The sequence below is a fragment of the Dipteris shenzhenensis genome, chromosome 18 (assembly GCF_047967505.1).
Source record: "Dipteris shenzhenensis isolate YYH24624 ecotype China chromosome 18, Dip_SZ_1.0, whole genome shotgun sequence".
Lineage (NCBI taxonomy): Eukaryota > Viridiplantae > Streptophyta > Polypodiopsida > Gleicheniales > Dipteridaceae > Dipteris > Dipteris shenzhenensis.
Window position 1 is genome coordinate 43,269,131 of NC_141613.1, and position 16,310 is coordinate 43,285,440.

A 16,310-nucleotide genomic window follows, 5' to 3' on the forward strand; every position below is an offset into this window, starting at 1 on the left:
TGCTTGCAGGGTGATACAAAATTGTTCTTGTGAACGATGAGGAAGAAATGCATATACATATACAACTGTGTTTGTAACAAAATTACCCTGTGAAAGGGCGATACAAAATTGCTCTAACGAGCGGATATACAAAATGCTACTACCACTACTAATCCGAATCTGAATCCGAATCGTCTTGTTGGCCTGTTCCCTGGTCCTCGGCACCTGCATCTTCTCCCTCGTCCCCGACACCTGCGTCTTCTCCCTCGTCCTCGGCACCTGCGTCCGATCCTTGCCCCTGTTGATCGCTCGTCTCTAATGATGGGATGCTTGAGCTTTGACCCTAAGAGTAAACCATATAAATCGAAAATTAGATTGGAACTTAAATTAAAAAGTGAGATTACAAGTAGGAGTAAACTTATACCGTGCGAGCAGCCACCTCAGCCCAATCGACTATCGCTCCCATTGCCTCTTGCTCAATGAACCACGGCTTGGTTCCTATTCGAAATGCGCGCCGTGTCTCTGCATCCGTAGGAAGACGACCCATCGCAGCTTGCTGTGGATCCAATTTACGAGAGTTAGAGTTAGCTAAAGTGCATGTAATATGTAAGTAAAACAAATAGAACAATACATTAAATGGAAAGAAGTAAACTTACCACGGTTGCCTCGAACGCATACCGTCCGCCTGCACCAAAGTGCGAAGTACCTACGACGTCCAGCCGTCTCTTCGCAGCCCTCCTCTGACCCTCGAACATTTCGGGATGGTCCCTATGTTGCTTCTTGAAGTACTTCCAATCAGCTTTGTCTGCCCAGCTGGGTTTAGCCAACCCCTTTGTAATGGAAGTACGCATGGTTGATCTGCGATGCTTTAGGACCAAACCCATGCGCTCGAGCATATAATTGTTATTAAACTCCACATTTGGCGGATTAGGATATCTTTGTTTTAACTCATCGATCACCGCCTGCTTCTTTTGGGCATCTTGATACCGCCAATCGATATTTATGCCGCTCTTGAAGTGATGACTCATCAACCGCCTCATGGTGGCCATCACTGCTTTGCCCTTTTTGTCTTCTATTATCTCTCCGGCAGATGTGATTTGATAGGAGAGATCCCCTGATGAGTAAGGGGGACTGACGGTAGCAGAGTCTGAAGGAGTGGAAGCTGCGCGACCGCTTCCGGATCGAGGAGTAGCTGTGGGAGTAGGAGAGGGAAAGGGATTGACTGATACTGTGTCTCCGGACCAAGTGGAGACCTAAAGGAGCGTGAGTGTGCTGACTCGTCTACATCTCCTGAGTCAGCACAACATGAGCCGCCCATCCTACTCTTCCTTCCCTTGCGGGAGGCATGCCTAGGTGATGATCCTGCGGTCGAAGGGGCGCGAGGGGATGGCTGGGCAGTACGTCCACCCATCGGTGTAGGGGAAGGAATTGCGGAGGTCCTCTGAGAGAGCAGAGAGAAGAATCTCGCTGCCTCCTCATCGCTCATCTGCGCTACAAACTCGTCGGGAGTCCCAACAAAGCCATGCGCGGCTAGCAAAGGAGTCCCCTGAGGGGTAGTCGCAGTGCTACGTGGAAGAGGGGTCGGACCAGGGGTAGTCACAGTGCTAGGACCGAGAGGAGTCGGACCAGGGGTAGTCCTCGGGGTAGTCGCCTGAGAGGAATCAAAGTCCTCTGGAGCATATAGATCATGAGCTCTCCTCCTGCGAGGCTGTCCGTACTCGTCCGATGAGCGACGTGATCCCATGTCTAACATAGACACAAACACGAAAACAGAAAACAAAAAACAAACATGAGCATTCTCATAGGCATAGGAATAGGCAAGAAGAAAGAAGAGGGAAAGGAAAGAAGAGGGAAAGGAAAGAGGGAAAGATAAGAGGGAAAGAAGATGTAAAGGAAAGAAAAGAATGAGAATGGGGAAATAGTGACAAAACACGCATGCCTCAGGATCTATGGAGCACTCTAAGGTGGATGGAACCTATGTGGAGACATGATGAAGAGAGTGCTCATGACATGTATCTCAAGTCAATTAGGTTCCAAGATAGATTAGCTTGGACTCATAAAGAGAATCTTGAGATAGTGCAAAGTGCTTGATTGAATTACTTCAAATGAACCTCCCTTTTATAGGTGAGGGTACTTACATCCATTTGCTTGCTCACATGTGGGATATCTCCTCCATGCCATGTGGCAGCTTACCCTTTGCTCATACCTTTGCTCTACATGTGCTCATGGCACCATATCTCTTAACACCTCCCCTTGGTGCCATGATCCTTTGGCTACTGCAAGGTGGTCAGATGTGAGTTACATTCCATCACCTCCCCTTAGTGCATGCATGCTACTTAAGGTGGTCAAGTGTGGCTTCTACATGTCAATACCTCCCCTGGGTGCTTTCATAGCTACTCTCAGGTGGTCAGGTTTGATTACAAACATATAGGCAAGGTTGGCAAGGTTTTTCTTTCTCAATACATTCCATTGATGTCACCTTTTGGCTCATGGCTTGATGACGATGACGTTTGCTTCTTTGCTTGACATAGCTTCATGCATGCTGCTTTGTTCTTCCATGTGCCTTGATGCTTTATGTGTGGATGCCATGCTTCCTGCTATGGTCATCTCATGCACTTGTGCTTTCGGCTTGCTTTTTACATCGATGTTTGCATTCATGCTTTGCTTTTCCAATGGTTGCAAAGGTCTTACCAATTGAATTCATTCAATATTGGCAGTGTCTAATTGCATACAATGATTCTGATCTGACAAACGCGTAGAGCTCGAAAAGACGATCACTTTTCCTTTTTGGAGCATGTACAAATTCTTCTTGGATTGAAAGTTACGCCTTGTTGAAGCTTTTGTGAAGAAGAGGGGGCCTTGATGATGTGGCACAGGGATTCACATGCAGAATTGAAACTGTGCTTATAAAGGGACTGTGCTTGGGTGGCACTGTAGTGACCAATTACCCCAGTTTAGTTAACCACAGTTACTTAGATTGTACCAAGGTTTAACTGACCTGAATAGTTAACTTAACCACAGTTAACATTACCACCTTATCTTGCCACGTGGCCCTTGTAGATTAGTGGCTTATCTGCCACGTGTCTTCGTCTTTGGCTACCACGTGTCCTAAGGTCCAACCTTAGGAAGAAAGATAGAAAGTTGGAAGCTTTCTCTGCGATGGCGAGACCTGCGACTGCGACGGCGAGACCTTTTTGCTGGAAAGGGTTGTGAGGGTCGCCTTTGCTTGCTGAGCCGGTGTAGACTATTGTTGGAGTCGTCCATGATGCAAGAGCCCGTCGTCATATGAATTGTTGGAGCCGTTGCTACGTAGGAGAGCAGGAGCCAACTGTGGAGCGTAGGCTCTGTTATGAGAAGGTCGTTGTAGGCGGATACCTTAGTTGTTGTAGAGACTGGTCATTGATGAAGCTTAGGCCGTGGGAGTTGGGCTTGCACCAGCAGCTAGGAGTCATGAGCAGCTGGTTACACAGAGCGTGGCTCCTTTGCATGGAGCTGGAGCCAGCGGTGAGCAATCAAGGCTCTTGGTGGTAGCTTATTGAGGGTGTAGCGTGAAGAAAGTTACTGGCGCTGAAGCTAAGGACTGTTGTAGCGTGGGAGCCCGTTCGCCTTGGTGTTGCTGAAAAACGTGGGCGCTCAGAGATGGCAACGGCTGAAGTCGATGGAAGGCCATAGAGCCTTAGTTTTTCTTTTGCTCTTTGTATAAGCTCTCACATAGAGTCTCATTTACTTCTCCTAAGCCCTCCATTGATTCTCTTCCTCAAAACTCACGAGTCCTCACAGAAATGCTTTGTGTCTTTCTTTCTCAAATATGGAACTCAGATCTCTCTCTTAGCCAATTGAGTGAACACTCAAAAGAACCTCAATATCTCATAGAAGAAAAAAGAAAATATTCTAGTTCTCCCAGGAATGGAAATATCTCAAATTCTCATGGACGGAATTCTCTCAATCTAAAACTAAAAGTAACCTAGGAGAAAAACATGAGCTCCTAAGACATGCCTACAACTAATCTAGGAATGGAAGCAATCCTAGTGAACTACTAATGAGCTAAACTAGGATAGCTAAACCTACGCTCTGATACCATGACAAAACACGCATGCCTCAGGATCTATGGAGCACTCTAAGGTGGATGGAACCTATGTGGAGACATGATGAAGAGAGTGCTCATGACATGTATCTCAAGTCAATTAGGTTCCAAGATAGATTAGCTTGGACTCATAAAGAGAATCTTGAGATAGTGCAAAGTGCTTGATTGAATTACTTCAAATGAACCTCCCTTTTATAGGTGAGGGTACTTACATCCATTTGCTTGCTCACATGTGGGATATCTCCTCCATGCCATGTGGCAGCTTACCCTTTGCTCATACCTTTGCTCTACATGTGCTCATGGCACCATATCTCTTAACAAATAGAGAATGAGAGAAGGGGGAAATAGAGAAGGGGAAAGAGATGCGGGAAAATAGAGAAGGAGAGAAGGGGGAAATAGAGTGGGAAATAGAGAATGAGCTTATGCAGAAATAGAGAATGAGCTTATGCTTCTCTCATTCTCTATTTCCGCATAAGCTCACGCATAAGCATGAGCTTATGCGGAAACTTAAGCATAAGCTCATGCACATGCATGAGCATAAGCATGAGCTTATGCTTAAGCATAGGCATCGGAAATAGAGAAGGAGCTTATGCATAAAATAGAGAATGAGTTTCCGCATGCTTATGCTCATGCGGAAAAAGAGAAGGAGCTTATGCAGAAAAAGAGAAGGAGAGAAGCATAAGCTTCTCTCATTCTCTATTTCCGCATAAGCTCCTTCTCTTTTTCCGCATGAGCTTATGCTTATGCTCATGGGTGAGCATGAGCTTATGCTCATGTTTCCGCATATGCGGAAATAGAGAAGGAGAGAAGCATAAGCTTCTCTCATTCTCTATTTCCGCATATGCTCACGCAAAAGAGAAAGAGAAAGAGCTTATGCGGAAACTCATGAACTATTTCCGCATAAGCTCCTTCTCTTTTTCCGCATGAGCTTATGTTTATGCTCATGGGTGAGCATAAGCTTATGCTCATGTTTCGGCATATGCGGAAATAGAGAATGAGAGAAGCATAAGCTTCTCTCATTCTCTATTTCCGCATATGCTCACACATAAGCGGAAACTTACGCATAAGCTCATGCTCATGCATGAGCATAAGCATGAGCTTATGCTTATGCTTATGCTTAAGCATAAGCATAAGCATAAGCTCATGCTTATGCTCATGCGGATATGGAGAAGGAGCTTATGTGGAAACTTGTGGATATAGAGAAGGAGCTTATGGATATAGAGAAGGAGCTTATGCGGAAAGAGAGAAGGAGCTTATGCGGAAACTTGTGGATATAGCGAAGGAGCTTATGCGGAAACTTGCGGAAACTTGTGGATATAGAGAAGGAGCTTATGCGGAAACTTGCGCATAAGCTCATGCTCATGCATGAGCATAAGCATGAGCTTATGCTTATGCTTATGCATAAGCATAAGCATAAGCTCATGCTTATACTCATGCGGAAAAAGCGCATGAGCTTATGCGGAAAGAGAGAAGGAGCTTATGCGGAAACTTACGCATAAGCTCATGCTCATGCATGAGCATGAGCTTATGCGTAAGTTTCCGCATAAGCTCCTTCTCTATATCCGCATGAGCATAAGCATGAGCTTATGCTTATGCTTATGCTTAAGCATAAGCATAAGCATAAGCATAAGCTCATGCTTATGCTCATGCGGAAAAAGAGAAGGAGCTTATGCAGAAAAAGAGAATGAGAGAAGCATAAGCTTCTCTCATTCTCTATTTCCGCATACGCTTATGCGGAAACTTACGCATAAGCTCATGCTCATGCATGAGCATAAGCATGAGCTTATGCTTATGCTTATGCTTAACTTGCGCATAAGCTTATGCGGAAATAGAGAATGAGAGAAGCTTATGCTTCTCTCATTCTCTTTTTCCGCATAAGCTCCTTCTCTATATCCGCATGAGCATAAGCATATAGAGAAGGAGCTTATGCGGAAAAAGAGAATGAGAGAAGCATAAGCTTCTCTCATTCTCTATTTCCGCATAAGCTTATGCGGAAACTTGCGCATAAGCTCATGCTCATGCATGAGCATAAGCATGAGCTTATGCTTATGCTTATGCTTAAGCATAAGCATAAGCATAAGCTCATGCTTATGCTCATGCGGAAAAAGAGAAGGAGCTTATGCGGAAACTTACGCATAAGCTCATGCTCATGCATGAGCATAAGCATGAGCTTATGCTTATGCTTATGCTTAAGCATAAGCATAAGCATAAGCTCATGCTTATGCTCATGCGGATATAGAGAAGGAGCTTATGCGGAAACTTGCGCATAAGCTCATGCTCATGCATGAGCATAAGCATGAGCTTATGCTTATGCTTATGCATAAGCATAAGCATAAGCTCATGCTTATGCTCATGCGGAAAAAGCGCATGAGCTTATGCGGAAAGAGAGAAGGAGCTTATGCGGAAAAAGAGAATGAGAGAAGCATAAGCTTCTCTCATTCTCTATTTCCGCATAAGCTTATGCGGAAACTTACGCATAAGCTCATGCTCATGCATGAGCATAAGCTCCTTCTCTTTTTCCGCATGAGCATAAGCATGAGCTTATGCTTATGCTTATGCGGAAACTTGCGCATAAGCTCCTTCTCTTTTTCTACATGAGCATAAGCTCATGCTTATGCTATGAGCATGAGCATAAGCATGAGCTTATGCTTAGGCGGATATAGAGAAGGAGCTTATGCGGAAAAAGAGAATGAGAGAAGCATAAGCTTCTCTCATTCTCTATTTCCGCATAAGCTTATGCGGAAACTTGCGCATAAGCTCATGCTCATGCATGAGCATAAGCATGAGCTTATGCTTATGCTTATGCATAAGCATAAGCATAAGCTCATGCTTATGCTCATGCGGAAAAAGCGCATGAGCTTATGCGGAAAGAGAGAAGGAGCTTATGCGGAAAAAGAGAATGAGAGAAGCATAAGCTTCTCTCATTCTCTATTTTCGCATAAGCTTATGCGGAAACTTACGCATAAGCTCATGCTCATGCATGAGCATAAGCATGAGTTTATGCTCATGCTTATGCTTAAGCATAAGCATGAGCATAAGCATAAGCTCATGCTTATGCTCATGCGGAAAGAGAGAAGGAGCTTATGCTCATGCGGAAAAAGAGCTTATGCGAATGAGAGAAGGGGGAAATAGAGAAGGGGGAATGAGAGAAGCATAAGCATAAGAGAATAAGAGGGAAAGGAAATAGAGAATAAGGGGGAAAGGAAAGAGAGAAGGGAAAAGAGAGAGAGGGAAAGAGAGAAGGGGGAAAGAGAGAATAAGAGAAGAGGGAAAAAAGAGAAGGGGGAAAAATGAGAAAAAGAGAAGGGGGAAGAGAGGGTTCCTACGCCCATCACTGCAGCTAGCGCTTAAGGCGCTAGCTGCAGGCCAATGCAAATAACAAAAAGCTTAAATGGAAAGAAGAGGAAGCACTTACCTGTAAAAGTATGTCCCGCTCGGTGTAGTGGACTGGGCCCACAAAAGAGAGAGTATGTCCTGCTCGGTGTAGTGGACTGGCCCTACAAAAGAGAGAAAACAACCCATTTTTTCAAATAAGATGTTAGTGGAAAGAGGAGATCACAAAAGCAACTTTTTGAAAGGAGACAAGGAAAGAGAAGATTGAGGAGACAAGAAAAGGAGGAGATTGAGGAGAAGAGAAGGAAGAGAAGGAAGAGAAATACAGGAAGAAGAGGTGAGTTTCTTTCTTTCTTTCTTGAAATTTCGTTTTTTGTTTGAATCCTTTCTAATCAAGCATGAAAACTAGTTTAAAACTTTAGCAATACAAGTAGAAACACTCACAAAACCAAAGCTAACAAACAAACAACCTACATTGTTGAAAGAAACTCACCTTTTGAAGAACTTTCTTTCTGGAAACCAAAGAGGGAAAAAGGAGAGAGAGGGTGTACAAGAGGTAGGAGAAGGGTGAGGAGTGGGAAATAGAGTAGGAGGTTGCTTGGAATAGATGTAAGGTCAGTGAAAATAGGTGGGAGGAGATTTTGGGTTGCTTACTTGAGAGATTAGGAAAGCTTTGAGCAAAACGCCGCGCGTTTCGCCGTTTCGGGTTTTAACCCACAGCATCGCTATATAGCGACGCTTATTCATCGCTATATAGCGACGCTTAGCGACGTTTTTTATTTAAAGCGTCGCTATATAGCGACGTTTTTTATTTAAAGCGTCGCTATATAGCGACGTTTTAAATTAAAAACGTCGCTATATAGCGACGGAATAATATAGCGACGTTTTAAATTAAAAACGTCGCTATATAGCGACGGAACAGAGCGTCGCTATATAGCGACGCTTACTGTTTATTTTTTGGTGTGGCCTCTTGTGAAGCTCAAACATGCTATGTCTATAATTGTCAATATCTCCTCTTACTACATAGCCTTACTATATAGGATTTTTTGTTTCAATCCTTACTATATAGCGATGTCATTCTTTTTATATAGCCTCAAGAGAAGCTCAAATTAACCATGCTATGCTCATAATTGTGTACATCTCCTCTTCATGCTTATGTTTTGGTTTTACAAGTGTAGATGGAAGGGACGAGTGGAAGCTCATCCGATGATGCACCAACGCCCGGGAGCACGAAGTGGCTTACGGAGAGGTTATATTGTCATTGCACTCATTGCAAGCGAGAAGTACGACATCAACGTCGTATTATCATGCGCCACTTGCGGATGTATGGGGAGGAGCCGGAACCAGTACCCCCCGTTGGTGTTGCACATGTTGATGGATCATCGGTAAGTCAAAGCTATTTAAGTTCGCAATCTTATTGTATACCCGGAATTAGAAGATCTTCTATTTACACGAATGAGCTTATGACAGGATGACAAGGGTGACGAGGGTACACATATACCTTCTCACTTTCAACAAGACTATAGTCTCCCGGATGACGACGAGGGTATGGTCGACATGATGGATTCCATTTTTAGGGGCACTACATCCCACGCACACGTGATGTCAGAGTCTGAGGTGAAAATGCGAGAGTTGCAATCAACACAATTGTACGAGGGTGCCAGGATGTCTAAACTACGTGCTTGTCTCTCAATCTTGAATCTACAAGTACAGTATGGGTGGTCGGATACAAGTGTCTCGGCCTTAATGAGGTTAGCCCTTGCATTAATTTGATTGACTCATTATTTGGATATTGTTTGTTTTGAGAATCATCATTTGGATAGTGTCTTTGTCATAGGTTGCTCCAAAAGATGTTGCCTGCACCAAATACCATGCCCGCATCAAGAGATGAAGCGAAAAAGATGCTAACAATGGTGGGTATGGATTATGATACCATCCATGCTTGCCGTAATGATTGTATTCTCTTTCGTCGTGAGCATGGAGATTTGGCTAGTTGTCCAAAGTGTGGGGAACAACGATATAGAGATGACTTGCAGGGTGAGAGGATACCGGTAAAGGTCTTAAGACACTTTCCCATCATTGCAAGAATACAACACATGTTTCGATGCAAATCCATAGCGGAGTTGATGACATGGCATGCATCTCATCGGTCCACTGATCACACATTGAGGATTCCCGCAGATTGTGCGGCTTGGAAGCACATAGATAATCAGTGGACGGACTTTGCGAGAGATCCACGCAACTTACATCTTGGGCTAGCCATGGACGGTGTGAATCCTTTCGGGTTACGCTCGACATCTTGGTCGACATGGCCCATAGTCGTGGTGAATTACAATATCCCACCATGGCTAACAATAAAAAAGGGACACCTCATGCTTGCACTACTTGTGCCAGGAAAGTACAAGGCAAAAAACATGGACGTGTACATGGCACCTTTGATAGAGGAGTTACAGATATTATGGAGAGGAGTGCAGGTCTTTGATATTTCCAGAGCTCCTAGGCATACCAATGATATTTTAGTCAGGGGTATCTTGATGTGGACCATGCATGACTACCCAGGATATGGAGAGTGCGCAGGTACGTGGTTATGTCTTTACATGTACAATGAGGGATTATGCTTTTTTTACTCTCTTTTGCACGCATGTCTTGTACTAACATATTCATGCACGCGTGTAGGACTTGTTACAAGTGGGTACCATGCTTGTCCTATTTGTGGACCCGCTTTGAAATCGCTTGCACGCTACTCCAAACACATGAGGAAAAATGTTTATGAAGGTCATGCTCGATACCTTCCGCTCGACCATCTCGCACGTGGAGGTCAGCTTGATCCACCACCATCATATTTGAAAGCAAGTGATTGGATTCAAGCTTGGAGGGCGAATGGAGAGGAACCTCCTCCTGGTATGAAGAGGCTATCGATCTTTCACGAGCTTCCTTATTGGGGTCAGTTACAAATCAATCATCTCTTGGATCCCATGCATATCTTTAAGAATGTGGGGGCTACCATTTGGGCACACTTGGTTGGTTCCAAGGACTCGAGAGGAGTGCGAGAAGACTTGCATGCTATGAATAGGATGTCTCGTTTGTGGCCCCAAGTGCATGCTTCAGGAAAAGTTGTCCTCCCGAAAGCAACGTGGATCCTCTCTACGAGGGAGGAGGCAGCGATCAAGGCAGACATTGCCTCTTTTCAAACACCGACAGGGTACATGCGTTGCTTGAAAGGAGCATTTTCAAAGGACAATAAGCTTAGTGGCCTCAAGTCCCATGATTGGCACAAGGTCTTATAGGTATTCTAAGTAGAATTAGTGTACCGATAATAGTGATGCATTAGCGTAATTATTATTATGTTATATTGTTGACATGATTTCATTGTTGCTTTGATAGTTCATCCTTCCAATTACAATAAAAGGGTGCTTACAAGAAGATGTCAGAAATGCTATATTCAAGATCTGTGGTATTGTGAGGTATGCTTACTATCAAATCGCATTATGTATTTTCTTCATGGACATGTGAAATAGGTGGATATCTCAAATATCTTACATATGCGTGGACATGTGAAATAGGTGGATATCTCAAAAAGAGATCTCTATATCGAGCATCGAGAAGGCTAGGGTGGAATCCATCGAAGCCGTATGCTTGCTTGAGAAGCACTTTCCCTCAAGCATTATGACAACTCAAGTCCACTTGCTTGTGCACATAGTTGATGAGGTGGCTATAGCAGGTACCGTTCATAATCGATGGATGTTTTTTCTCGAGCGGTTTATGAAAACTTTAAAGGGGTTTGTAAGACAAAGAGTAAGACCAGAAGCAAGCATGGCAGAGGGATGGCTTGTGCAAGAGTCATTAGTATATATCACAGAGTTTCTTGCATCCACGGATCCTGATATGCCGCAAGCTTGGCACAACAAGGATGATGATCGCATCATTGGCGAGGTCCCCCAAGGAAAAGGGATTGAAAGAAAGATGAGCGAAGAGCAAATGGAGAAATTCAATAAGTTTTGTATCCTCAATAGCCCTGAGATGCAGAAGTGGATTGAGAGATATGAAGTGGCCAAAGCAGAAAGAATAAATGCAAGGACGAGATTCAGAGTAATGTACAGGCAATCACAACCATATCCACGAGATCTGGCTCTTCTCCCTACTCACATGTCACTTGATTGGCTACAACTAGCTATACGTAAAGCCGAACGTGATGGAGAGACAATAAACGAGCGCGAGCGGGAGTTATCATCTGGATGTATGGTGCATGTAAGTTTCTTATCTCTTGATGTAATTAAGTAATTATTTGTGGCAATATATGCTATAAAATAGGTGCATCTTCATTGTTTTAATGATGCTCTTTTACAGTACAAAAAGTACAGTGCATTATGGTCATATGGACGACATTTTCGCGTAGAACGCATCGATTCAAAGAGAGTCACGTATGATTGTGGAGTCATGGCTAACTTCACACAAGATAGCCGAGCAAGTGCTTCGGATACCAATCTTCTCTCCTCACAGTTGGATTATTGTGGAACCATACGCAACATCTATGAAATTGATTTCAGACGATTTACTATTTTCATTCTTGATGTAAAATGGTTTAGAACTACTTACAACGGTCCCCATGCGACTGTGAGAAAAGATGGTAGCGGTCTCTTTGCAATAGACTCCACCAAACATTGGACCGATGAAAGTGATACTTTTGTTCTTCCCGAGCACTGTGAGCAGGTGCATACTAATGATTTAATTAGTCGAAGCTTTCGTTTTTTAAGTCCATTGATATATATATAATTGACGACATTTGGCACGTGATTTTTCATCTTCAATATAGGTGGTTTTTCATCCGGATCGTTCTGATCCAAGATGGTGGTACGTGATCCAAGTTGCACCACGAAGTAAGCATATTTTTGAAGATCAAGATGTGGATATGGAGATGCCACTACCAATGCCAGATCCAATTGATGAATCTAGCGAAGAAGATGTAGATCACCATATGAGGCAAGAGGAAGATGCGCATAATGACATCGCACGGGAGGAGGATGGAGATCACGATATTGATGAGGAAGACAACAATCGTCAAGATCAATCACCACACTTAAGCTTAATTGAAGAAGATGATCAAATACTTTTAGGTGAACGTACGATGCTAGAGTACGATGATGATATAGGAGATCAACTCGGTATAGAGTTGGAGATAGACTTGCTTGGCGCCTTAGACTTGGCTCAAGATGAAACAGTTGATGTAAATGCTCTTATTTAATTTGATTTTTCTCATCTCAAACTTAGACATGAATATATGAGCTTCAATGGCTTGATGTACATGCTCTCATTTTTTAATTCTCTATGAGCTCAAACATGTATGAAAATTTAAAAAATTTTGTCATTGGAAGAAAATAAAATTTAAGGCTAAAAAAAAAAAAAAACCTCTCTGTAAAACATCGCTATAATATATTGTCTCAGTGTCGCTATATAGCGACCTTTAAAAGTCGCTATATAGCGACTCTTACTAATGTCGCTATATAGCGACGCTTAGTAAAAGTCGCTATATAGCGACGATTTACGACACCCGATTTTTATACCGACGATTAACGCTAAGCGGGCGCTAATCGTCGATACGTAAACGTCGCAATAGGATGCGTGTGTAGTAGTGCTTCTACTTCAACAATGCAACTACCTCTAAATTTGATTGAAGAATCCCATGAGCACAAGAGCTTTAAAGACACCATGGAAAAGCAGAATGACCCCAAACATAGAATACAAGCTATGACAGAGACCCATTCTGCAAATTTAGCTACATTGGATAAAATGGAGAGCTCATTTGAAGTTAGGATCGTTTTGAAATGAGAACCTTAATATTTGCGCTTTGGCAGAGAGGAGGTTTCAATCCTCTCCAATCCTTTAAAAGAGGTTAATGACAATGTTATCTTGGCCATTCTCAGGTAACGTTTGTTTATTTGTTGCTACTTCAATGAGCTAACATTTGTTTATTTATTTACAGTGTAGTTATATATCAATTTTCTAGTGCAGAATGTAAATCAATTCTATGAGCTAATGTTTGTTTATTTCTTGGTGCAGTGTAGTTATTTCTCAGCTTCCTAGTGTAGTGCAGCATCATGTCTACATGCTCGATGCTCTCCTTTCTTCTATTCTTAGCTCTCCTCAAAAGACTATAGAAGATGTTTGTACCTGGTTAAGCCCTTTGAATTTAAATGGGGTGCAAGTCATCTTTATGCCTTATCATGAGGCGTAAATATCAACTCTAACCTTATTTTTACTATTTCTTTGGCAAGTTTATGTAAAACAATAATCATTTTTATTCTGGTCGTGTAGCTCACATTGGGGTCTGATTGTCTGGGACCTTGAACTCAACCATTTGTGGTTTGTGAATTCAATGGAAGGCTATCATGCCAACTCCCCAAGGTAATTATTCTCTTAATATTTTTGATACTTTCTTATTTTGTATCTTATGATCATGACATATTAATATATTTAGTATGTCATGATGGACAGTGCTGCATATCAGCTAGTATCTGCTATCAGAACAACCATGAAGCAACAAGACCAAGTAGAATTCAAAAGACATCTGCCAGTGGAGCAAAAAGATGGGCACAATTGTGGGTGGAGAGTTGCCTACAACTGCATGTTGTTTCTTAGAGAGATTTTTGATTTGGAGTTACCAGTCAAAATGGAATCATATACAGAAGCCGATCTGCTAGCATTTCAGGCTGAGAGTATTTAGCGTCTAATTGCTACCATTGGGAAACGACCTAAAAATATGACTACATTGCAGCATGTATAAAACCTTATCTTTATACTTGTATGCTTGTTCAAGCCTTTAATTGGGATGTGTAAATCTCATAACTTTTTTATATTTTCCTCCAAGAGGAGAAGAGACTTAGTCCAATGAAAGCATGCTATCTTTATACTTCTATGATTATTTAAACCTTTATTTTTATTTGGGATGTGTAAATCTCATAACTTTTTAAAATTTTCCTCCAAGAGGAGGAGAGACTCACTCTAATGAAAGCATGTATGAAACCTTACTTTTTAAATTTTTGCTCCAAGCGGAGGAGAGACTCACTCTAATGAAAGCATGTATGAAACCTTATCTGCTTGTATAAACCTTTATTTGGGATGTGTACATCGCATAACTTTTTTATATTTTTATAGCAGAAGGAGGATGTAGAAGACATAGCAAGTGAAGAAGAATACGATGTAGACTACTCTCTCAATAAGATGAGTCATGAAAATATGAATCTATTGGAGCAGATTGGAAGTTCATTCACCGCTATGTTATTAATTCGACAACAACCTCATTTTTTTGAATTTGGTGAAGAAGAGATTTCAATCCTCTTGAATCCTAAGAAAGAGGTTAATGTCAAAGTCACTACAACCATCCTCAGGTTTGATGCAGCCTTTTCCTTGGCTTTATACTTTGCTTATTTTGATTAAACCCAAGAAGCTAATACTTTTTTTTTAAATATAGTAATGTTATAGCAAATTTTCCGCAAAATATACAAAGCATTTCATATATGCTCGATCCTCGTATTTCAGAAGTGCTTAGCAACAAAGAAGAAACCATAGAGGATGTTTGCAAGTGGTTGAAGCACGTTCCTATGAATGACACACGAGTTATTTTTGCAGCATATTATGAGAAGTAAGCATCAAACCCTACTTGTTTTTTCTATTGCATTGCTAGAATTGTCTCAAACACAGTAATTACTCTTTATTGATAATCTAGCTCACATTGGAGTCTGGTAGTCGTGGAAATCTTTGCGAAGAAGTGCTTCTTTGCCAACTCAATGAATCCGTCCATGGCACTATGTTAGAGTAAGTATAGACTACACTTGTTGTCACTTCTTGACATGTAGATTGATATGCAATGCACATATTCACTGTTGTTATATGTTTTGATGTGCAGATTAGCTCGAAAGTTGGTAGGTGCTATCAACACAATAATGCGGCAATGTGACTTGGCACAACAAATAGAGTATATAACATGTTAGGTATCACATCAAGAGAATAGCCACATCTACAATTGTGGATGGAGGATGGGCTACAATTGGCTTTTTAGTACTTGGTCAAATTTTTGAGATATAAAATGACACCACACTGTCAACATATATGGATTTGCATCTCTATGCATTTATAACATGTACCATTCGAGCAATCATTAAGGACGACATTATGGACCCTCCCACAAGGCAAATAGATGATAATGGCTCAGAGGAGTGCGAAATGAATGCCGTCAAAGAGTCAAAGGGGATAGAAGACCTCAACTCTACAAACATGGCTTCATTGGAAGAATTGGGAAGCTCTTTTAATGTTAGGGTTATGATTCAACATAGACCTCAGTATCTTGAATTTGGGGGAGAGGAGATTTCAATCCTCTCTAGAGCTTCAAATGAGGTCAATAACAATGTTATGATGGCCATTCTCAGGTTTGATACAAACTTTTTCTCTGCTTGATAATTCAATATTTTGATTAAATCTAATAAGCTAATATTTATTTATTTGTTGGTGCAGTATAGTTATCTCACGATTTGGTAGAGCCGTACAAAACCGTGTGTATATGTTGGATTCCCTCCTTTCTCCTATACTTAGCGATAGCAGAAAGACGATAGCCGATGTTTGTAAATGGTTACAGCCTTTACATTTACATGGCTATCTATGCGTCTAAATGCGCGTCTGATTCTCAGTGTAAACGCGCAAATAAATGCGCTAATACACGCACAAATAGACGCGCTCATAAACGCGATGTTAGACGGGCCCGTATTTTCTCAGTTTAGACGTGCAAGTAGACGTGTTAATACACGCGCAAATAGACGAGTTGTTAGACGTGCCTTTAGACACACCCATAATTCCTCTATTAAAGCCTATAGACGTGCCCGTTATTTTGCGTGTCTACCAAGCGCGTCTATAGTTGCTTTGT